Source organism: Papio anubis, chromosome 6 (assembly GCF_008728515.1).
Source record: "Papio anubis isolate 15944 chromosome 6, Panubis1.0, whole genome shotgun sequence".
Lineage (NCBI taxonomy): Eukaryota > Metazoa > Chordata > Mammalia > Primates > Cercopithecidae > Papio > Papio anubis.
The window spans coordinates 165,011,502-165,034,445 of NC_044981.1; the positions used below are offsets into that span (position 1 = coordinate 165,011,502).

General features: G+C 47.5%; 1 long non-coding RNA gene across 1 annotated transcript; it reads left to right on the plus strand.

Moving 5' to 3' along the window:
• Window positions 1-9,718: 9,718 nt before the first annotated feature.
• LOC116275403 lies at window positions 9,719-18,201 on the plus strand. Its single transcript, XR_004184493.1, has 2 exons — window positions 9,719-11,596; window positions 17,354-18,201. It is a non-coding gene; the product is annotated as an uncharacterized LOC116275403 (long non-coding RNA).
• Window positions 18,202-22,944: the final 4,743 nt, after the last annotated feature.

The following is a 22,944-nucleotide window of genomic DNA, read 5'->3' on the forward strand; positions in this document are numbered from 1 at the left end:
TGTCCAAGGCTCCCCAGGGCATCCCTGTCTGCCACTGACACCTCAAGCACTGCTGGCTCTGCTGGGTCAAGTGGCCCAAGTGGCCCAAGTGGCAGAGCAGCTGACACAGTAACCTGCACCTGTTGCAGTGCCTTCTCCTGCTCTGGGCTCCACTCAAAACCATCAGCTTTCTAGGTCACTCAGTAAATGGGCTGGAACAGCACACTCACAGGAGGAATGTGTTGCCTTCAAAATCCAAGTAGGCCTGCTAAGCATGGTGCCTCTTTCTTGGATGTAAGAGGGGCCAGATGCAACAAGCTTTTCTCCACCTTACAAGGGCTCTCTTGACAGGCCCCACAACACTGGACCCCTAGAAATTTCACTGACATAGAAGGCCCCAGAATTTTTGTCAGATTTATTTTCCACCATTGAAACATAAATGTCTCACCAATAATTGTAAGGTGGTTGCTTCTTCTGACTCACTAGGAACAACCAGCACAATGTCAATGTAATGGGCCAGTGTGACATCGTGTGGAAGAAAAAGAGGAACAAGATCCCTGGAAACAAACCATGACACAGGGCAGGAGAGGGGACAGACCCCTTCAGTGGGACAGTGAAGGTCACTGCTGGCCTTACCAGCCGAAAGCAGACTGCCTATGAACAGAGGTGGAGAAAGAGGCTCTTGGTAGATCAGTAGCTGCATGCCAGGGAATGTGTTAGTTTGCTTAAACAGAGAAACCATATCTGCTACAGCAGATGCAACTACAGCCACCACCTGGTTAAGTTTATAAGAATCCACTGTCATTTTCCAAGAGTCTGTCTATGCACAAGCCAAATAGAAGAGCTGAATGGAGATGTGGTGGGAATCACCACGCCTGCATGCTTCAGGCCTTTGATGGTGGCGCTAATCTCTGCAGTCCCTTCAGGGATGTGGTGTTGCTTTTGACTTACTTTTTTCCTTTCACCAATACTTTGAGAAATAAGTTAGTAAGGGGAATTTTTGAAGGACGATCCCTTCTGATAATCACTTCTGTGATCTCTTCTCTATAGACCAGACCTTACAGTGAAAACTGCAGCTACTCAATTAGAAAACCTAAATGCAGCAGGAGTAACTGGATCCCAGGGTGGCAGGAGACAAGGGGAGGACCCCACTGCTAGAGGCATGGTGGGCAGAGTTCGCATGATGAATAGCAGAGTCAAAGAAGCAACCAGAACTGTCTGAATGAAGCAGACCTATGGCATTGTTGAGTTAATTACGGCATTTCTGGAAATGAAATAGGAAACCTATTGAATTCTTACTTGATCTGTATAAGCAGAAAAGCTTCAGGTCAAATGAACAAAGGTCTAACTTGAATCAAAAATGGAGAATCATGGCTCCTCAATTAACTCTCAGACTTGAGCCAATTTGCAGACCTAGAAACTCCAAATGAAGAGGAAGCCACATCCCCTTAAAGAAGTACCCCAGTAACATGCCGAAAATTTATACTGCTAATCTTTCTCCCAGTCTTCCCCCAAAGAGACCTATCGTTTTCTTCCAAAGTAACTGTGCACTGGTGAAAAGGAAATAATTAAACCTTTCAGGGACTACTAGACATGGCTCTGAACAGACATTAATTCCAGGAGAACTTAGATGTCACTGCGGTCACTGATACTTTGAGAAATAAATTTGTGAGGAATGTTTTCTGAACCCTCCATGTGTGGGTGAGTAGATCTTAAATGACAAATCCACTCTAATATACCAATATCTCTAAGCCTTTTGAATCTCTTCCTCTATGTTAGACCCAGGCAGGCCTGAGATTTTCACTTCACTCACTGACATCTAGCCCCACATACTGAGAGAGCCCTTTGTCACTTCCCAATCTCCAGCATTAAATGCAGAACCTCTGCTTACTGAGCCCATATCAATAAATTGTGGTTGGTCTAACTTTAGGTTCCTCCACAATTATTCCACATCCTTAATATCCATTTTCACAGTGCTCCCTGGATTTCAGTCTGTGAAAATTAGAAAACCTATGTAGTTCTCTTGGACAGTAGTGTGCTGCTTCATGGGGCACGCTTTGAATCTCACCTTTGGGGGTCTGCAGGGACTTGAGTCTGGTGATTGGTTCAGAAGCAAAACAAAAGACGGGTGGTGATAGTGGTGGCCCCTGAGAAGTCAGAATTGTCTTGCATGGCAACTGCCTCAGGGAAAGTTATCACCACGTCCTTGGGCAAAGAAAGGTTAAGCCCCTCAGACAGAGGTAGAATGGCTGATGCCACTGAGGGTGGAGAGGCCATTTCCACTGCGGGTGGGAAGGCCATGTTTTTTTTTGTTTGTTTGTTTTGTTTTTTTTTTGAGACGGAGTCTTGCTCTGTCCCCCGGGCTGGAGTGCAGTGGCCAGATCTCAGCTCACTGCAAGCTCCGCCTCGGGTTTACGCCATTCTCCTGCCTCAGCCTCCTGAGTAGCTGGGACTACAGGCTCCATACCTTGACTAGCTTTTTGTATTTTTAGGAGAATGAGGGTTTCACCGTGTTAGCCAGGAATGGTCTCGATCTCCTGACCTCATGATCTGCCCGTCTCAGCCTCCCAAAGGGTAGGTTACAGGCTTGAGAGCCACAGCGCCCGGCCTAGAGCGGCTGTGGCAAAAGACTCATCAGAATTTAGGAGATCAATGTCCCCAGCTTCACCAGGGTCTTCCCACACATCCTTGTCCTAGCTTACAGGATTCCATTCTTTCCCATTCAATGACTTCATTTTAACAGTAGATATCCTAAGAGCTGAGAGTTCAACTTGTAATTCATCCAGGTACAGGATGAGATTCTGGGTTTGATTTTCAGTGATCTGAACCCTGTAGCTACAGGAGATGAAGGTCTCCTTTAGGGCGCATATAGAAGCTTCAGATCATTTATCTGGGGCGTGAGTTGGGAATTGCAATCCTTGAGCTCGTTCTTTTCTTTCCCCATTTTGTCCAGTGACATTAGAAGCAACCAGCCAATCTCACTCTAACTGTTCATTTTCCAAACATGCTTGAAAGTATCATATTCACTGTTATCCAGATTGTTGCTTCTTATTAGCGCTTGACTAGGAGGATCCAGTGGAGATATTTTGCATGTCTTTATTTCCAAATCATGCCATGGACCGCCAGTGCTCTTTACCACTGGAAAACAGGATAGAATCATTAGCATCTCTAACTTTAATAAGATTAGAGAGCCAATTCTAGAAATACCAGAACCAATTCAGAAAACTCAGTCTTAAAATTCTCTTTCATATATATATGGAATTGGCTCATAAAATTCTGAAGGCTGAGAAGTTCCAAGATCTGCAGTGGGCAAGCTGGGGGCCCAGGAGAACTGAACCCAGATCTTCCACCACTGTTGCCACACACTGGCCCAGGCCACCATCACTTCTTGTCTGGAATGCTCTACCATCCTCCTTCCACCCTTGCTCATGTTCCATATCCCCCTCCTAATTTATTATCTTCATAGCAGAGGGAGTGCTCTGATTTAAAAACACAAGTCAGACAATAAGACCGCCTTGTTAAACAGTTCAGTGATTTCCAGTAATATTCGACTGAAATCCAAATTTCTCAGCATGGCCTTCGAGGCACTGCACCCTGATCACTTGATCTCACTTCTCCTATCACCACCCCCTTGGGGCCCATTTCAGCCTCAGGAGTTGCCTGACCACCCTGACCACACAGCAGGCAGCCTCAGAGCTGTTGCCCATGCTGCTCCTGAGCCTGAAGGCACTTTCCCCCGATATCCAAATGGCTTGTTCCTTCTCTGTCTTCCTGAAGTCTCCGCACAGCTGTCACCTTCCAAGTGAAGCCTTCTCCTCTTCCTTGTTCGGGTGACAATGGCCTTGCCTCTGGCTTCCCCCCGCCACCCAACGGTTCCACGTACTCTGTGTCCCTAGAACATAAGCTCCAGGGATGGGGTGTTCTGTCTGCTTGGTGACCATGACACAGCCATTCCTGACTCAATTAATATCTGTTGAGTGAATAAAACAGCACATAAAGCAAAGTAAAATTCAACATGGTTTTGAGCATCAGAAAAAGTATAAGGAAAGAATATCCACTTAACAGCAGAAATGCTTCCCTTTAAGCAGTCTAGTTTGAACACAGTCTCAAGCTACTTAATTATGCAGGGAAATAATTTTATAAAAGGATAAAATATAAATGACATTTTTAGTGTTTAAAATCAGCATAAGGAACATTTCAGTCATTGCATAGGAAGGAAAGTGACAGCTACATGCTTTAATCATCTAGAAGGAAGGCTCTCACAGAGCTGTGAGCTGGGAAGGAAGGGAGGAGAGCCGGGAATGCAGGTTGGCACATTTCCTTTTGGTATAATGCGGGGAAGCAATAGGCATAGTCTACAGGTGAGGCCTCGAACAGAGCCATGATCAGATTTGAGAAGTGCTAAGACGGGGGCAGTGACAGGCAACGTAAATGTTAAATTCCCGAACTTCCACGTGTCAGTGGATAACTGCATAAAAGTGATATATCCAAAGGCAGAAGGATTCATCCCCTGTAGAGGGCAATTTAGCACTGTGTGTCGAAGGAACAGGTGCACAGGTGCACAGGTGCACCCTTCGCCTGTGAACCCCTGCCTTGCAATGCCCTTGCCCTATCCTATGTCCTTGCAAACACATGCATTGATGTGCAAACGGCACCTGGAGCAGCTCATATTCCAACAACGAGGGGCTGGTGGGAAAACCTGTAGCCCACAGGGCCATGGAATGCTACGGAGTTTACAAAAGAAGGAGCAGCGTCTCCAGGTGCCCAGATGGAAAGTTTTCTAAAATCAGCTGCTAAGTGAAAAAGCAAGGTCCTAAACAGTGTCTACATTGTGCAATCTTTAGTGTTAAAAAAAAAAAAAAAAAAAGGCTGAAAGGGCCGGGCGCAGTGGCTCACGCCTGCAATCCCAACACTTTGGGAGGCCGAGGCCGGTGGATCACCTGTGGTCGAGAGTTTGAGGCCAGCCTGTCCAACATGGAGAAACCCCATCTCTACTAAAAATACAAAATTAGCTGGGCTTGGAGGCATGCGTCTATAATTTCAGCTACTTGGGAGGCTGAGGCAGGAGAATCGCTTGAACCTGGGAGGCGGAGGTGGTGGTGAGCGGAGATTGTGCCATTGCACTCCAGCCTGGGTAACAAGAGCGAGACTCTGTCTCAAAATAAATAAATAAATAAATAAAATAAAGGCTGAAAATAGGAAGGTCTATTTCTATTTTCTTTTGTGCGCATAAACTCCCAAAGGACACATGGAGGACCATGAGACATGACTGCCTCTGGGAGTGGGAAAGGGGCAGACAGGCGCACAGGGGAGAAGGGAGTCACCGCGTAGCTCTGAATAATCTTTGGTTTTTAAACTGTGTTGATGTATTATCTATGAAAACAATTAGAATCAGTGGGCCTGCATATTAGTGGTATCTATGCACTATTCTGAATTACGGAAGTGCTCAGAAGAAGAGCTGAAAGCCAGAAACAAAAGGCGCTGGAACCAGACACTGGAGCCGTGGGAGAGACTTGAAAGACGGAAAACCTTCGCTTTTCGTTGCATGACCCTTTTCACTGGCTGAGATTTTTCTGCACCCATGTTCGTGATTACTTTAGTAAGTTTAAAACATTAGATTTGCTAAAAAACAGGGGTATCTGATACGTGATGTTTTCTGCGACGTTCCCTGTGACCCACAACACTTCCCTGAAGGATTCGCTGTGCACAAACGCCCCACCTCTGTGGCTGTCAGAGAGACATCAAGAAGGTGCCAGCACAGCTGCAGGATGAGGGACAGCCAATGGCAGCCGCGCAGAGCTGGTGTCAGACTCAGAGGTGAAGCTGGGGGGCTCCCAGCAGGATGCAGAGAGTCTTGGGGTGCCCCAGGCTTCCCCAGGGCTCAGGTGGGGGATCAGTTATGGGAACCTAGACCTCCATGGGCAAATGGCCCAGGAGTGGAGGGAAGGTCCACAGCTTCTCTGAGGTTCTTCGGGAGGTGGAGGGAGTCCTCACTGTACTCCCTGAGACTGAGGTCAGCGTGGGAACTAAGTTTGCTCACAGAGTGAATCACACTGGAATTAAGTGCTACATTTTTGGTTTTATACAATAGAAAAATTGTTCCTTATTTCCTTCAAAGAAAACAAATTTGTGGCTGACTACTTAGCAGAGCTTGTCCCGTCGTCGTCGCGAGGCTGTTTGCCCTTGGGAAGGAGGGGTGGCCCGTCCCTGGCCCTGCAGGCATCCGCGCAGCCAGATGGTCACCCACACGTTTCCTTAGGCATGGGATCCAAACACCAGACGTGCATGGAGCCTGGCGGGCCTTGGACTCTGCGTGAAAGGAAGGCTGTTCTCAGGCCTGCGGTGCACGGCCTGCCAGGGTGGGCGCAGTGGGGAGCTCTTGGCCGCCGGCCCTTCATGGCTGGGTCTCTCTCTAGACGTTCCTTCATGGGCCCCTCACCACCCTGCATACCCAGCCCAGCAGTTCTGCACTGTGGGCAGGAGGGGACCTGGTTCTAGAAGACCTTCCATTGTGCTGAACCCAAGGCCCTGGGCGAGCTCCCCACCACCCCACCCCCACCTCCTTTCCTGGAGTGGCCAGAGCCAGTAAGTTCCACCAGTAGGTTCCCTGCCCGCTGCTGGGAGGCAGTTAGGCCTGTGGCTGCTGGAGTCAGATGGCTGAGTCTGGCCTCTCCACGTGAGCTGGGCATGCATTTTCTCACCCCCAAAGCAGTAACGATGTTATCGACCTCACAGTGATTATTATTTTATTTTTCGATGAAGTAGGTTTTGATGTAAGGAAAATGCTCAAAGCAGCTGCAGGCACACACAGCGAGCTGCCGTAAACAGCCACGGCAACAGATTCTCTTTTGACGGGTCTGAGCACGTGGCCCTGCTTCGGGACTGGACGAGCGTTCACCAGCTTCCGCCGGCCTGCGACAGGTCTCCTTTCACAGACGAGGGGGTCAAGACAAGGGCAGGAAGGTGACATCCTCCTCACAGAACATGCACATCACAAAGCTATGGGTGGCCAAGGCAGTCGGCTCCAGGGAAAGGCAGGCAACATGACTGTGGACAGAGGACAAGGTCAGAGATGGGGAGCAGTGGCCGGTCTTCGGGCGAAGTGTGGACAAGGAGCACCACTGCGTCGCTCCAGGTCACCAGGCAGCGGCCCGCTTCAGGCTGGAGAACTCATGCCTGTTTGTGGAAAGTGATTGTAGCCCCAGATAGCTCAGGGCTGTGAGCAGGGCCCGGCTTGCTCCCCCAAAATGCCATCTCTGTAGATCAAACCTTGAAGCTGGTGTGAAACACGTTATCCACCAGACCGTCCTTTCCAGTTATTGTTGTAAAATATAGTTACTGTTTTTCCCAATTTCTGCAGAAAACTACATTCCTCTATTCTCACATGTGAAGTGTGAGATCATAATCTTTGTGTAGAGAAGAAACTGGAGAAGCTGTAGTGGAGGGACATTCTTGGCACCCAGCTGAGGACCACGGCATCCATACAGGTGAATTAGGACAGTAAGGGGCACCATGGCATCTGTGCAGGTGACCTGGGACAGCGAGGGAGCACTGCAGCATCTATACAGGTGACCCAGGACAGCAAAGGGCACCGTGGCATCTGTGCAGATGATCTGGGACAGCGAGGGGCACTGTGCCATCCGTGCAGGTGACCAGGCACAGTGAGTGGCACCGTGGCGTCTGTGCAGGTAAATTGAGAAAGCGAGGGGCACCATGGCGTCCGTGCACATGACCTGTGACACATGCCCACAAGAAAAGGGTTTGTTCTGGGCACGCCTACAGGGCAGGCCAGGGGACCTGTCTGTCCTCCCTGCCACGAGGGTCTTGATTTCCTAGCGTTTTCTGGGTCTCTATTTTAAGCATCTCTCCTGATTGTACCTGAAAGTTTTCTTTTAAATCCAGAAACTATTAATCACTGAATGATTCACTGAGAAGTACTGAACCATAATTATGGAATGAATCATATGCAATTTAATAACGATTTAACTCAAATATTTATAAAAATGTGCTCATAGCGACAGTGTGGTTCTGATATTTAGCCAGGCGGGTGAAGAGAAATGTCCCTGCTTTGACCTGGGCCGGGTCGTCCGTCCTGCCTGAGCTCTGTGCCAGGGTAGAGCTCCGAATCCTCTGCCTGGAAAGTGAATAATTCACCGCCAGGCTCTGGAAGCCGAGCCGGGGAAGAGGCCGGGCTTTTGGCTCACATCCCTCCTGGTCTCACAGGACCTCCCTGCCCAACCTCGCTCTGACCATTCCCATCGACTCACCTCCAGAAGCCGCTGAGGCCTAGGCGAGGGGGGCATCCAGGCAGAGCCTCACCAGCACTCCCGGGCATAGCCAGCTCTTCACACATGCCGGAGGCGGCTGGGCCTCCAGGTCTTGAGCCTGGAAGAATTTTCTACCTCAAGTCACATTGGGGCTCAGCTTCCCCCGCCGCAGGCTCAGAAACCCCGTCTGCTTTCCGAAAAGTTTGTGGGTGTCATTTTCTCTTCTGTCACCCCCATCCTGGTAGGCACATACCTTAAAACATTCACTTGACTTGAATAGGCCGTTTTCAGAGAGGAAATGTAGAGTTAGGTTTAATCCACAACCTTGGCCCTCCAGTTTCTTGGGGTTTAAGTGAGGGCGGCGGGCTCTGCGAGGAGAATTATGCAGCTAGCAGTGATGGTTTCTACCGAATGTGTCGCCTTGGCGTGGAGGAGCCTGCAGGGCGTGTGCGTGGGCGTGGGAATGCGCGTGTCTTGAGGCGTGGAGGGCCCTGCGGGGCGGTGTGCAGTGAGCGTGGGGGATACTTTGATGTGCGCGGAAGCGTGGAGGAGCCCTGCCCGAGCGATGTGCGTCAGTGGGGAGCTCTGCGGCGGCGTAATGCGTGGGGCGTGGGGGGATAATGTGTTTGTGGGCGTGCTGGGGCCCTGCGGGAGCGTGTATGTGGACCGGGGTGGGGGGCTCTGGGGGCGTGTACATGAAGTGTGGCAGGCCCCTGCTTGGCCCAGCGTGCTGTGGCTGGCCTTGCCCGGGAGGCGATGGGCCGTGGGGCGTGGGGGTGGCAGGCTCTGCGGTAGCGTGGACATGAAAGTGGCCGGGCCCCTGCAGGCGATGCTGCGTGAGTGTGGCCCGAGGCGCCGGGGCGAGCAGTGAGTATGGGGAGCCCTGCAGGGCAGCGTACATGAGTGTGTGAGGGCTTGCGGGGCCAGCGTCCACATGGTGTGGCGGGCCCTGCGAGCCTGTCTGCTTGAGTGGCGAGCTCTGCGATGTCTGTGAGGGTGTGAGGCCCTGCGGGCAGCGTGTATGAAGTGTGGCCGGAGCTCTCGGGGCGTGTCTGTGAGGGAGTGTGAGCCCTGCGGGCCGATACATGAAGTGTGGCTCTGCGGGAAGCGTGTCTGTGAAGTGCTTGAGCCCTGAGGCGGTCTGCAGTAAAGCGGGCTCGGGGGCAATGTCACGTGAGTATAGGGGCCCTGCAGGCAGCGATACATGAGTGTGGCGGGGCTTGCGGGGCCATGAGTGTGGCAGACCCCTCTTGCGGGGCAGCGTCTGTAGTGGGGCTCTGGGGAGGCGTGTCTGCTTGAAGTGCGTGAGCCCTGGAGGCCAGCGATACATGAAGATGGCCGGAGCTTCTGGGGAGGCGTGTCACAGCGAGGTGAGTGAGCCCTGCGGGGCGTGCGTGGCGTGGCGGGCTCGCCGGGGCGAGAATGCACTTGGCGTGGGGTTGGGAGGCACAGGGAGAAGCCGTGGAATGCTGCCAGGTCTGTGACTGAGGGAGATGATCACTGTAGCCAGGAAAATAGACTGGACATGCGAGAAGCAATAGGAAGAACATGGCGTAACAGCTCGGCCATGAACGCAGATGGGTGCGGTGGGGAGAGGAACTGCTTGAGATGGACCCGCTCTCCAGGGAGACGCCCTTCCGGCTGCGGAGGCCTGAGCCGGGTCTGGAGGAGAACTGCGCTCTGCTTGTCCAGGCGGAGGGAGGCCGTTCTCCTCAGGCAGATAAAGAGAGGCAAGCTGCCAGGTTTTCAGCCTGGGAAGTTTCCTTTGTAACGTCTTTAATTGTGGTAAAAATCACATCATATAAAAGAATAGGCATTTCCCACCGTCACCATTTGTAAGCGTCCAGGTCAGGAGTGTTAAGTCTGTTTACATCATTGTGAATATTTTCCTTTTCTTAGCACAAGAGGTTTGTAGAGAGGAGCTGCTACGGCAGCGTTTTCTTTTTCTTTTTAAAAATGTTGCTAATCATGGTCCTAGACCGAGAAATCCCAGGCCTGGGTAGGGTAGGGGCCCCGGTCTGGCAGGGATGGGCTGTGCAGGGCAAGTGAAACTTGCTCCGTCTCTCTCCGCTCCCGCCTGCTCGCGGGGTTCCACACACCCCTCCTCTTTCAGAAACACCTCGGGTCTGTCCGACAGACGTCAGGGAGCCCAGGGTGCAAAACTCCCTCCCTTCTTAAGGTGGGCTCTTCCTCCCTCATCTACAGCGGGCTCCTTCCAGGCGTCTTTACGTGCAGGTTGGGGGAAGGAAAGAGATGGATGAATTCTTGACTACCCTGCAGCAGTTTTCTGAGAACTGACTTCCTGGGGTGAGAAATGCCCCAGCTCCGGTCTGTGTGCCTCAAGGGCCACCGAAGCCGTTTCTGGGGAAAGTCTGCCTTACTTGACTCGCTAAACCAGGTTCTTTAAAATGTCCCCCGCTCATTTTTACCGGCGCTGAATACAACCTGTGAGGCATTTTCACCCTTGTAAAATCAACTGGATTTACGGTCTTGAAGATGCATCATCAGTGTTTGGGGGAAAATGATGAATCTGTAGCCCTTTGGTGTGATAGAAAAAGATCATGTCCACAAATAAACCAGGCCAGCCTTAGGAATAACCCAGACATTCTTCAGAAGCATATGAAATCTAAATAATTTGGCCGTACCACTTAAAAATTATGTTGAAGAGCGGAGACTTTTTAAAATACCCTCTCCCATGACTCAAAAATAAAACACACAATTTTGTTCAGTCTTAAACAGTCACACAAAATCACCTTTCTGGGACAAAAAACACCAAAACAAAACACAAAACTAAATAGTTTCAGTCAAAAAAGTTTTCAGAAAGTTATGAGTCACTGAATATAGGATTATAATGAGAGTCTGTGAGTAAACTTAACTAAAGCACAGATTCTATTTTGTATGTGGGAAATCACACACACAAAGAGAGAATAGAAATATTATGGACCCACTGTGTAGGGCTATGTTTATCTTGGCATGTCCGCATTGTAGTCCCGTCGTTGCCAATTCACGTCTGTTCCTTAAAGACCAAGCTCAAAATTCAGCTCCTTCAAAAGCCTCCCCTGATTAATCAACCTCGCCTAAATCTATTCATCCCTCTACACACCCTAAGTGATATGTTTCCTTTTGTTTCTTTACTATATCACTCACAGTTGCTGACATATTGTCATGTAAACATTTTGTGCATTCACAAGAAGTTGGAACTTTAATCATTCTCAGTCTCCTCTTTAATTTCTTCCATGCCGTGACCTGACTGCTCTGCCTACAGCAAGTACTTAACGGAGACACATGGCAGCATGGAGACTGGGGTCACCCCACAACCGTCGGAGCAGCTGTGGTCTTTCCATTAAGAGGTAAAATTTGCATCTGGTCCACACCACTGTGCTCTGAATATCAGAAATGGGAAGCAGTGCCCAATGCTTCCTGCGATGCTAGGACAAGTCACAGCAGCACAACATCTGCAGTTGGAGAGGGGATCAGCCTTTTCCAGAACATTCCCCTCCTGAGCCAAGGGGAACGGTGTGGTGGAAGCCAGGCTCGCTTCTCTCTGTTGGGGGGAAGGGGGGTCAAGGGTGGAGGGCTGGGAGGTGTCAGGTGACCACCCAAAGAAAGGTCTCAAGGTCAGGGAATCCTGGGGCAGGGTGCTGCCTCTTCAGAGTGTGGGATTTTAAAAGCCCAAAGGAGAACTTAGATCCAAGGTGGGAGCTACAGCTTGCACTTCCTGCCTCGATGGTCTTGCCTCTCCCTTTAGATGGGGTGAGGCACCGTGTGGTCTGTGCTCAGAAAGGGTTAAGTCTCACCCGCAGCCCCTGGGATCTGTCAGCATTGGTGATGAGGCTTCCTGCGGGGAGACCACTACCTTGGAGCGGGCCGGAGCCTGGTGTCCCAAGAGAGACGGTCACAGACTCCCTAGAGGGATGGTGTGTGGTCACTAGGGATTGACCTTTACTGGGCAGTGACCATGCGCCCGGCCCAGGGGCAGGGATCACATCTCAGCTCCAGGTCGCCGTTTCAAGACAGGTGCGATGCTCTCTGTTTTATAGAAAAGGAAACTGAGTCTCTGTGGGCCTGGTCCTAACCCAGTCACATGCAAGCATTCATGCCTGCATGAAGTGTGTCTGGCTTCATGCTGCCCCACCAAGTGGCCTCAGAGAGAGAGGACCCACAACTGGAGGCTGGGATGCCACACGGACTTCCTGTTCCAGCTTGGCACCTGCACACCATGCCTGTGGGCACTCTCGCCACAGACGCAGGAGGACAGAGGATGGGGAGTGGAGCCTGCAGACCCAACTCTGAGATGCTGGGGCTCGCACGCGCTGGGCAGGCCTCTCAGAACACACAGCCCACATGCCTGCCTGCCTGCCCAGCCACGGCCCCCGCACTGACAGAGCACCCCCAGATGCCCTGCTCATACCTTGGACCCATTCCTGGACCCCCTGGACGTTTCTGGCAGATCCCCAGGCAGCGATGCCACACGCATCCTGCTCTGGAATTCCATTATGAGCTCCCAGTGAAGACCAAGTACACCTTTATAATAAAAATACCACCCTTTGTTGGCACACAAACTCTTCATCAGATATTTCTCAAATGTTTAAAAAGTTGGCCCAGAACCACACATACTTTACCATGAGGTTCCTTCATAGCTGGAGGAAAGCAAGGCCAACGGAGGTGGAACCTGGGATGCCTCCATCCAAGCCCTCATCTTGCAGACGGGCGGCTCGCCTGGGCTCACCTGTGAACCCAAACATAGCGCCACCTGCAGTGTTTGCGCAGAACCTCTGTGGCTGCCGGGAAGTCACGCAGCCCTCGGTGGGTCTGCAGCGGATCAACACAGACACGGCTGCACCTGAGATTCAGAAGAATGGGCAGACGGTGCCTTCCTGCATGTGTAAGAGGAATTCATGGGGCGAACAACCCAACAGAGGTAAACATTAGGGGCTGAAGTGACTCGAGCATATTAAAATGTAGTTTTTCTATTTAAGCTGGTTTCTCCAATGCCTCCATCACCCCATCCATCTATCTGTAGACACAGAGAGGTGTTACTCAATGCCCAGGAGTAATGTAGCATTTAGTTTTGAAGGGTGCCATGAAACAAAGAGATGCCGAGTGTTGCCAAAGACTGGGGCCCAGAGACTCAGCTTCTCAGCTCCTGGCCTGGCTGAGCGTGGGCCTCGGGCACTCCGGTGTTCCAGGGAACTGTGGAGGCCGCTGGGAAGGAAGCTGTTTATTGGCATCATCTTGGATTCACTGAAGAAAGCCTCACGTCACAACCTCTGGCTGTTGCTAGCTTCGCTGGGTGTTGAAAGGACACAGGCAGGGGGCGCCCCGGGCCAGCCAGGGGCCTTGTGGCATAGTCTTCCCCGTGCAGAAGCAAAGGAGAGCATCAGATCACTCTGAAACCCTAGTGCAAACACACTGGCTGCCGCAGTGTAGACAGCCGGCCTGTGCTGGCCTGTGGCCAGGCCTGTGGCTTGCTCCAGCCACCCAGCTCAGCGACGTGGACACAGCAATCTCTCGGTGTACAATCGGCTGTCATGAATCCTGTCTTTCTCATCCTAAATGCCCATCAATTTTGCAAAGCAAACTTACTTGAAGACATGTCAAAAGCTGTGCACGTCCCAGGTGGGCTGAAGAAGAGGCAACATTGGTGTAAAAGGAGCCAAGAATTCTCATTTGTTGATGAAAGGTAAAATTACCCACCTGGCACGTGCTGCCTGGCTGACCAAGAGTGAAATGTTTTTTTCTGGCCTTTTTTCTAAATGCGTTTGCTATGCTAGGCTGAAACAGAAATGCTATTCACATCTGGTGGACCAGACCTTATTTCCACTCTCTGGACATGCTCCGAAGCACGGGCTGAAGTAGATCAAGTCCCCAGGGAGCCCAAGCCTGATTCCAAGGAGATTGCCAATATTTTGGGAGGAGTAAACATCTTCTGAAGTTTTTTGTTTTCTAAAGCCAAAGAATGCACTTGCGCCTCCTGAGAGGGCGAAGAGGAAGAGAGAGGGGGAGAGGGGACAAGGGAGCAGAGACGGACAGCAGATTCACGCGGAGGAGGGAAGGTGGGGGACGCCAGGCTCCTCTGGGTGAGATGAAGCTCTCCACCAGAGGCCCGTTTCAAAGGGGAAAGTGGCACATTTATTTTCAAAAGAGGCACTGCTCCTGGCTTCCTGTGAGCTCCACTTCTACCCTAGTTAGAGGAGGAGGGTTTGATGGAGCTCAGGGTCATGGCCGAGGCTCTCCGGCCTGTGTGGATGAATGCACTCGCAGATCTCATCTCTCTGCTGCTCCCTCCTCAGCCTGATGTCCAGCCCTGCCCTTGCACTCCAGTCTCATACGCTATTGCTCACCTGGCATCTTGTCACTGACTGTGCTTTCCTTAGAGGATGGTGGAGGAGATCATCAACAGGGTGGGTGCAAAGGAGCTCACCAGGCCAGTGATGCAAAGTCAGATTCGGGGCCTTTGCCTCTTAACGTGTATGCAACATTGATGATCGAAAGAGAAAAAACTGACAGTTGCCTAAAACGTAATTCCAGCTTCTCCTTCCAGATTTGTTTCATCTCCATTTTGTCGCAGTAAAGGACAGCCCCACCCACTCAGCCACCTAAGCCAGAACCCCATGTACCATGCACCAGTTCTCCTTCTCACTTGTCTGCTTAATTAAATCCTCAGCGAGCCTTGCCAATGACACCTTGGAGGCTCTCTCAGATGAGTCCACTTGCCTTTCTTTCTCCCCTTCTGGGTCTTCACCCATGCAATCACCAGATTGTGCCTGGAAGACAAATAAATGCACCTCCCTGGTTGACTCCTGCCTGGACATCCAAGGATCCAGCACCCAGGGTGAGCCTGTAACTCAGAGCAGAGCTGAAGGCTGCATGGACCCCCAAGGATCCAGCACCCAGAGTGAGCCTGTAACTCAGAGCAGAGCTGAGGGTGGCCACACTGCACAGAGCTCGCGTGCACCCTCCCTGCCCAGGCTCCCCAGGGCCTGGCCTGGCTGTTCTCCCTCCACTCCCCCGTCCCACTGCCCTCCTCCAGGCCTGTCACGCTCAGCTGTGCTGGCAGTGGGTGAGCATAAATCTTTAGCAATGGCTTTCTGGGGGAAAAAAAAGCCTGAGGTTTGTAGCATTCACAAATTCCTGTACTCATACTCCCCTCCGGACTAATTTCAAGCTAACCACTGGCTGACGAAATTCCTGCAAATGTAACTGTCAGCTCTTGGAAGCCGGGATGGCAGCTTTGGCATCTTGTCACTGACTGTGCTTTCCTTAGAGGATGGTGGAGGAGATCATCAATGGGGTGGGTGCAAAGGAGCTCACCAGGCCAGTGCTGCAAAGTCAGATTCAGGGCCTTTGCCTCTTAACGTGTATGCAACATTGATGATCGAAAGAGAAGAAATTGAACAAAAAGATTTGCCTGGGTAAAAATCATGTGGCATACCAGAAAGAAGTGAAATTTGTCCCACTTTTAGCTGCATTTTCTCTCCCTTAGAGCAAACTCCCAACTCAGAGGGACAGACAAAGGGGCAGAACAGGGGTGGGGGATGTGTCCCTCTACCATCAGATGAGGGCCATCATCTTATTCACAGCAGGACACGTGTGTCTTGTGTGGCCTTTGGGAAATGAACCCTTGGAACAGCATACTTTCTAACATGTCCCCCGTCGACACCGGGACGTGGTTATTGTGTAGGTTGGTAGGGCCCTGAGTCCTCAGTGTTTAAGACTATAGGGCTGGGGAAGGGAGAGAGAGGGGAAGGCTGACAAATCAAGGGGTCCGATGAGACAGGCCTGAGGACCAAGGCCTGAGTCACCCCCTTCCCGTGCTACACTAGGGCTCCAGCACCCAGTCTCTACTCCTCCCCTGCCTCCTCCCCGGCTCTGCCAGGCTTTGGGACCACTTCGCCTCGCTTGTAAGGGACTGCTGAGCCCTCGGTTGCCCCTGTTCCAGGAAGCACTGTGGGGGCTGGCCCCTCTCCGTGTGGCCTCGTAGGCATCCATCCACCCCTGTCTGTACAAAACAAGGAATGAGGGGTGGGAGGCGGGGTTGCTGCTCCTAGGGGGGGCAGAGTGCCTTCTGCATTATGAGGCCAGTGGCATATAATAGCGCGTGTTTGCGACTCTATCACAATAGTCAAATCTATTCACAATCAGCCCACATATGCTTCTCTGCCTGGAATATCCTCCCTCCCTTGTCCACCTGGAAACTTCTGCGCATCTTTAATCCTCAGCTCCAATGTCAGCTGGAGGGGTCTCCCTCTACCCTGGCCCCTGAGGGGTGTCCAGTACCCTCCTCTCTGCAGTGCACTCAGATCCCCAGTTTACCTACTTTCCAGCCCTATACTCTTAAGAGAGGATGCAGGGCCCCATCAGCCTACACTGTAACCCAGTCCCAGTGTCTGTCTGGAACTCGTCAGAAAGTACGCCATTCTAGGGGTCCCTTTCCCAAAGGCTGCGTGAGAGGACACATGAGCAGACGTGCACACTGACGTTGCATACACGTGGAGACAAAGGCCCCGAATCTGACTTTGCAGCACTGGCCTCGTGAGCTCCTTTGCACCGACTCTGTTGATGATCTCCTGCACCCTCCTCTAAGGAAAGCTCCATCAGTGACAAGTTGTGAAGCACAGTCAGGATGGCCACAGCAGCCATGCCGGCTTCCAAGAGCTGACAGTGACATTTGCAGGAATGTTGTGAGCCAGTGGTTAGCTTGAAATCAGTCATGAGGGGAGTATGAGTACAGAAGTTGTGATTTTTAGTAGAGATGAGGTCTCTCTATGTTGCCCAGGCTAGTCTCCAACTCCTGAGCTCAAGCAATCCTCCCAGCTCAGCCTCCCAAAGTCACTGCAGTGCTCCTGCTGGAGACGCGCCATCCGGGAATTCTCCAACCCTTGGAGGCTGAGATTTTATACCTCCCCTAGTGATTCATTCCTACTTCATTAATTCTCCAAGTAGATTTTGAGTGTCCACAACGTTGCCCCGTCTGCTGGGGACACAGAGCGGGTCACACCAAGGGACTCCCCTTGCACATGGGGTTGATGTTGTGGTTCACCTGCTGTTTACTTATGTGCCCCACCCCCCAAAACACACACAGAGTTGCTCGGTGTCTCTTGCAGAGTCTACCTGAAAGTCCCTTTGTCCTGAATGAAGATACCTCGCTCGGCCCAGGTGCGCGGAGTCACAACCGCCTGCAGGATGCCTCTGAGGGGCTGAGGCTTTTCATCAGTATCCACATGGGCCACATACAGACCAGGAGTTAAGGGCCACCTATCTAAGGATTCAGAGAAACAGGAAAAATACCAGTGAAAAGATACTTTTTTTTTCTTTTTTTCCAGTTTTATGGAAGTGTAATTGACAAGTAGAAATTATATATATTTAAGGCATACAACATGATGCTTTGATATGTGTATAAATTGTGAAATGATTGCTGCAATCAAGCTAATTAAAACATCTATCATATCATGTAATTATCTTTTTCTGTGTGTGTTGAGCGTATCTGAGATCTACTCTGTTAGCAAATTTCAACTATATAATACACTGCTATTAACTACAGTAATCACACTGTACATAAGATTTCCAGAATTATTCAGCCTGCATAAATGAAAGTTTGTTTCCATTGACTAACTCCTCCCCAGTCCCCCCAGTGCCCTGGCCAGCCCCTGTAGTCACCATTCTATTCTCTTCTTCAGTGAGTTTGGCTTTTTCAGATTCCACATATACATGAGATCGTGCAGTGTTTGTCCTTCTGTAACTGGCTTATTTCCCTTAGCACTATATCCTCTACTTCCATCCACGTTGTCACAAATGACAGGATTTCATTCTTTTTAAAAGCTGAATGATATTCTATTGTGTTTGTACACAACATTTCCTTTACCCATTTATCTTTGGACACTTAGGTCGCTTCTGTATCTTGGCTATTGTGAATAATGCTGCAATAAATATGAGAGTGCAGGTATTTCTTCAAGACACTGATTTATTCTCCTTTGAATATATCTTCCTAAGTGGGATTGCTGGATCATATAGTAATTCTGTTTTAAATTTGTTGAGATACCTCTATACTCTTTTCCATGATGGCTGTACTAGTTTACATTCCCGCCAGTACTGTGCTGAGCTCTCTTTTCTCCACATCCTCCCCAACGCATAGCTTTTTCATCATAGCCATCCTAACAGATGTGGGGGCAATAGCTTGGTGTGGTTTTGATATGTATTTCCCTGATGATTAATGATGCTGAACATTATTTTTAAATACCTGTTGGCTATTTGTATGTCTTCTTTTGTGAAATATCTATTCAGGTCCGTAGCCCACTTTTAAATTATTTGTTTTCTTCCTATAGTTTAAGTTCCCTACCTATTTTAGACATTAACCCCTTATTAGGTTAATTAGGTATCGTTTACAAATATTCTCTCCCACTCCAGGGACTACCTCTTCACTCTGTTGATTGTTTCCTTTGCTGTGAAGAAGCTTTTCAGTTTGGTCCCATTTGTATATCCTTGCTTTAGTTGACTGTGCTTTTGGAGTCATATCCAAAAATTAATTGCCAAGACCTACATCAAAAAGCTTTTCCTTATGTTTTCTGCTAGTAGTTTTACAGTTTCAGGACTTAATATTTAAGTCTTCAATCTATTTTGAGTTGATTTTTGTATATGGTATGATATGAGTCCAGTTTTTTATTCTGCATGTGGATTTCCAACACCATTTATTTGAAGAGACTCTCCTTTCCCCAAGATGTGTTCTTGGCACCTTTGTTGAAGTTCAGTTTATTACTTTCCTCTCTATTATATTCCACTAGTTTGTGTCTGGTTTTATGCCAATATCATACTGTTTTGATTATGAAAGATTTGTGGTATATTTTAAAATCAGGAAACATGATACTTCTAGCTTTATTCTTTTTTTCCAAGATTGCTTTGGCTATTTGAAGTCTTTTATGGTTCCATATGAGTTTTAGGATTTTTTTTTCTATTTCTGTGAAAAATGTCATTGGAATTTTGATAAAGGTTGTCTTGAATCTATAGATTACTCTAGATAGTATTGGCATTTTAGCAATATTTATTCCAATGCATAAAAATTGAATATCTTTCCATTTATTGTCTTCAGTTTCTTTTATGAATATTTTATAGTTTCCAGTGTACAGAGAAAGATACATTTTTTCTTAAAATAATTCTTTTGAGAAGTGGTGATGGTATCATGACTGTATTTGAGAATCATGGAGCTTTTCTTTTTTTTCTGAGACAGGTCTCACTCTGTCACCCAGGCTGGAGTGCAGTGGTGCATTCTTGGCTCACCACAATCTCTGCCCTTCCCCGAACCCCAGGCTCAAGCAATCCTCCCACCCTAGCCTTCTGAGTAGCTGGGACTACAGGCATGCACCACCATGTCCAGCTAATTTTTTGTATTTTTAGTAGACATGGAGTCTTGCCATGTTGCCCAGGTTGGTCTCGAAATCCTGAGCTCAAGCAATCTGCCCGCCTTGGACACCCAACATGCTGGGATTACAGGTGTGAGCCACCACGCCCAGCCCATGAACCTTTTAAGAAAGGCAAATGACTATGTCATACAAAAGGGTTGAGAGACACCCAACAAAAAAGAAAAGAACTTATTATGCAGCCAAGTTGAATAAAAAAGTCTTTAGTCCGCAATAAAACATTTGAGCAGATGACTAATTTCTACATCAGAATTTGATATAAAATTAATAATTATTATAGCTAATAATTGTAATTAATATAATTAATAATTATAGTTAAGATAAAATCAGTTTATTTTTATTTTAAATAAGTAGTATATGTACATAGTATAAACATTAAAGAGACACAATGGGTAAGTAGTGAAAGCCTCTCATTCTGTGGACCATGCTTTGGTTTTAAGTCTAAGACTCTTTGCTTATCTTTATGTTTTCATCTACAAGGGCTGCCATAACAACATACCACAGCCTGGGCAGCTTAAACAATAGAAATTAATTTCCCACAGTTCTGGAGGCTGGAAGTCCAAGACCAAAGTGCCGGCAGGGTTGATTTCTGGTGAGGTGTCTCTTTCAGGCTCATGGATGACTGCATTATCAGTGTCCTCACATGGCCTTTCCTCTGTGTGTGTGTGTGTTATGGGAGGAGAGAGTGCTCTGGTGTCTCTTCCTATTCTTATAAAGACACCAGTCCTATCATATCAGGGCCCCACCCTTATGATCACATTTAACTTTATTCTATCTCCTATCTCCAAATACAATTACATTGGAGGTTAGGTCTTCAACACATGAATTTAAAGGCAGGGAGCACAATTCAGTTCATAATATCCTAATTCTAAAATATATTATTCTATGTTTTTCTAAAAGTTCTATAGTTTTAGGTTTTACATTTAACCCATTTATACCCAAGGTTGCAATTATTTGAATTTTTGCAGTCAGACCTTGGTGATGACCTTGAGCAGTAGGATATAAATAACTCCCACATGCTTACTGTTCTGATAATGGAACCCTGGGCATAAATGGGCTAAGTTCATGATTCTTAAAAAGATGAGTTAATTTTTTTGAAAAAGGTGTGAAATTGTGAAATTAGGTTGAGGTTCTACTTTCAATTTAATTTTTACCTATATTTGTCCAATTTCTCTAGCAACTGTTGTTAAAAGACTATTCCTCCTCCATTGAAATGTTTTTTCATCTTGATCAAAAATCAGTTGGACATATTTTTATGGATCTGATTCTATGTTCTCTATTCTGTTCCATTGATCTGTGTATTTATTTCTCCAGCAATACCATACTGCTGTATAACTATAGAGTAAGGCCTAACATCATATGAAGTTTCACTTTATATTTATTCTTGAAATTGTTTTAGTAATTCTTGGTCTCTTGCCTTTCCATATAGTTTCAGTTGCCTATATTTTTTCCATATAGTTTTAGAATAAGCTTATCTATGTCTACAAAAATTATTGCTGAAAGTTTGATAGGAATTGCGTTACATCTATGACCCAAATTGAGAAGAACTGACGTCTTTACTATGTTAGGGCTTCTGATCCATGAACATGGTATGCATCTTCACAGCTCTTACTTAGGTCTTCCTTGATTTATTTCATCAGCATTTTATAATTTAAGAATACTTATTCTGTACATGTTTTGTTAGGTTTTGTTACATTTTATTTATTTGAGGTCATTATAAATTGTATTGTGTTTTAAATTTTAGTTTCCACGTCTGTCACTAATATTTAGAAATATGATTGATTTTTGCATATTTATCTTGTATGCTGCATCCTTGCTAAACTCACTTATTAGTCCCACAGGATTTGTTTTGATTTTTAGATCTCTTGGGATTTTCTGTGTCAATAATCATATTACCTGCAAAATGATGCAATTTCACATCTTTTTATTCTGTATACCTTTTTTTTTTGTCTTATTATTGTGGCTCAAACTCCTAGTGTTATGTTGAATAAGAGTGATGGGAGAAATTATTTTGCTTTATTTCTAATCAAGTTGAAAAAGTTTCTGTCTATCAGTAGTTTTCTGAGAATGTTTACCATGGATGGGTATCTTTTTTATTACTATTTTTAAGCCACTTTTATCGCCTGTTAGTTTGTTAAGAAGTGGCTGATAAGAGTAAAGCAAGTCCACTTTAGGCATGTGTACTAGACAAAACAGCACTATTTTTATTTTAATATTCCACTTTTAAAATTACAAAATACTGAATTTAACAACTGAAAGGACATGAAAAATATCCTTTCGAGTTAGAATGTAGATAAGAAATTGGAGCCAGAAACTCCAAAGCCTGGAAGGAAATTTAAATTATAAGCAAACATTAAAGTATAAGAATATATGTACACTTAAAACTATAATAAAATGAACATGTATGTAACCAACAACCAGAGGAAGAACATTCCAGCACCCTAGAAAGCCACCTTTCTGTTCCTGCTTTTTTCTTCTCCTGTAGAGATAGACATTATTCAGATGTCACTGGGTAGTATTGCCTTGTTTTTCTTTATATATGTCCTTATACAGTGCAGCTTAGTTTCATGACCTTAATTTGTATACACTTAGGGCAAGATATTATGGTACATAGATTTATTGTTCTTTTGTTACTATCACCAGTCTTACCTATGAGTTATAAAATAAGACAGGAGTAATTAACTGAAAGCAGGCGCTATCATGAACAACAAACTTCTTCAATCTTAAATTCTGATCTGGTCAATCTTTCATTGAAGTGGACATGCCAAGGTCACCAGTAGTGATGGCACCTTGATAAAATCTTTTAAATTTCTCTGTCCTCCCCTTCTTGAAGCTATTAAAGGGGAGGACATATCAAAAGGAGGAAAAAGAAAAGCCTGCAGATAATTTATGAACTGAGCTGTCCATTCCAACTTATATTGACTATAATTTCTTATCTGCTTATTCTTTTCTTTGAAGAGAGAATCTCCCTTGCTAAAAGACCTAGGGTGGTGCCAGAAACATAGTGGTGATTTAATAAGTATTTTTATGATGCTGTTGATAAAACTCTGTACTGTTAGAGAACTCTTCCTAAAGAGCCACGTTCAGTATACTCCAGTTCTAAAGTTTTATTGTTGCTGTTACTCCCTGGCTCAGAAATGTATAGTGACTGTGGTGGTTTAACTTATGTGTCCAATTGGCTGGGCCATGGTACTCCGCGTTTGACCAATCTGTTTCGATGTTGCTGTGAAGGCATTTTTTAGATGAGATAAACACTTAAGTCAGTAGACTTTGAGTAAAGCAGT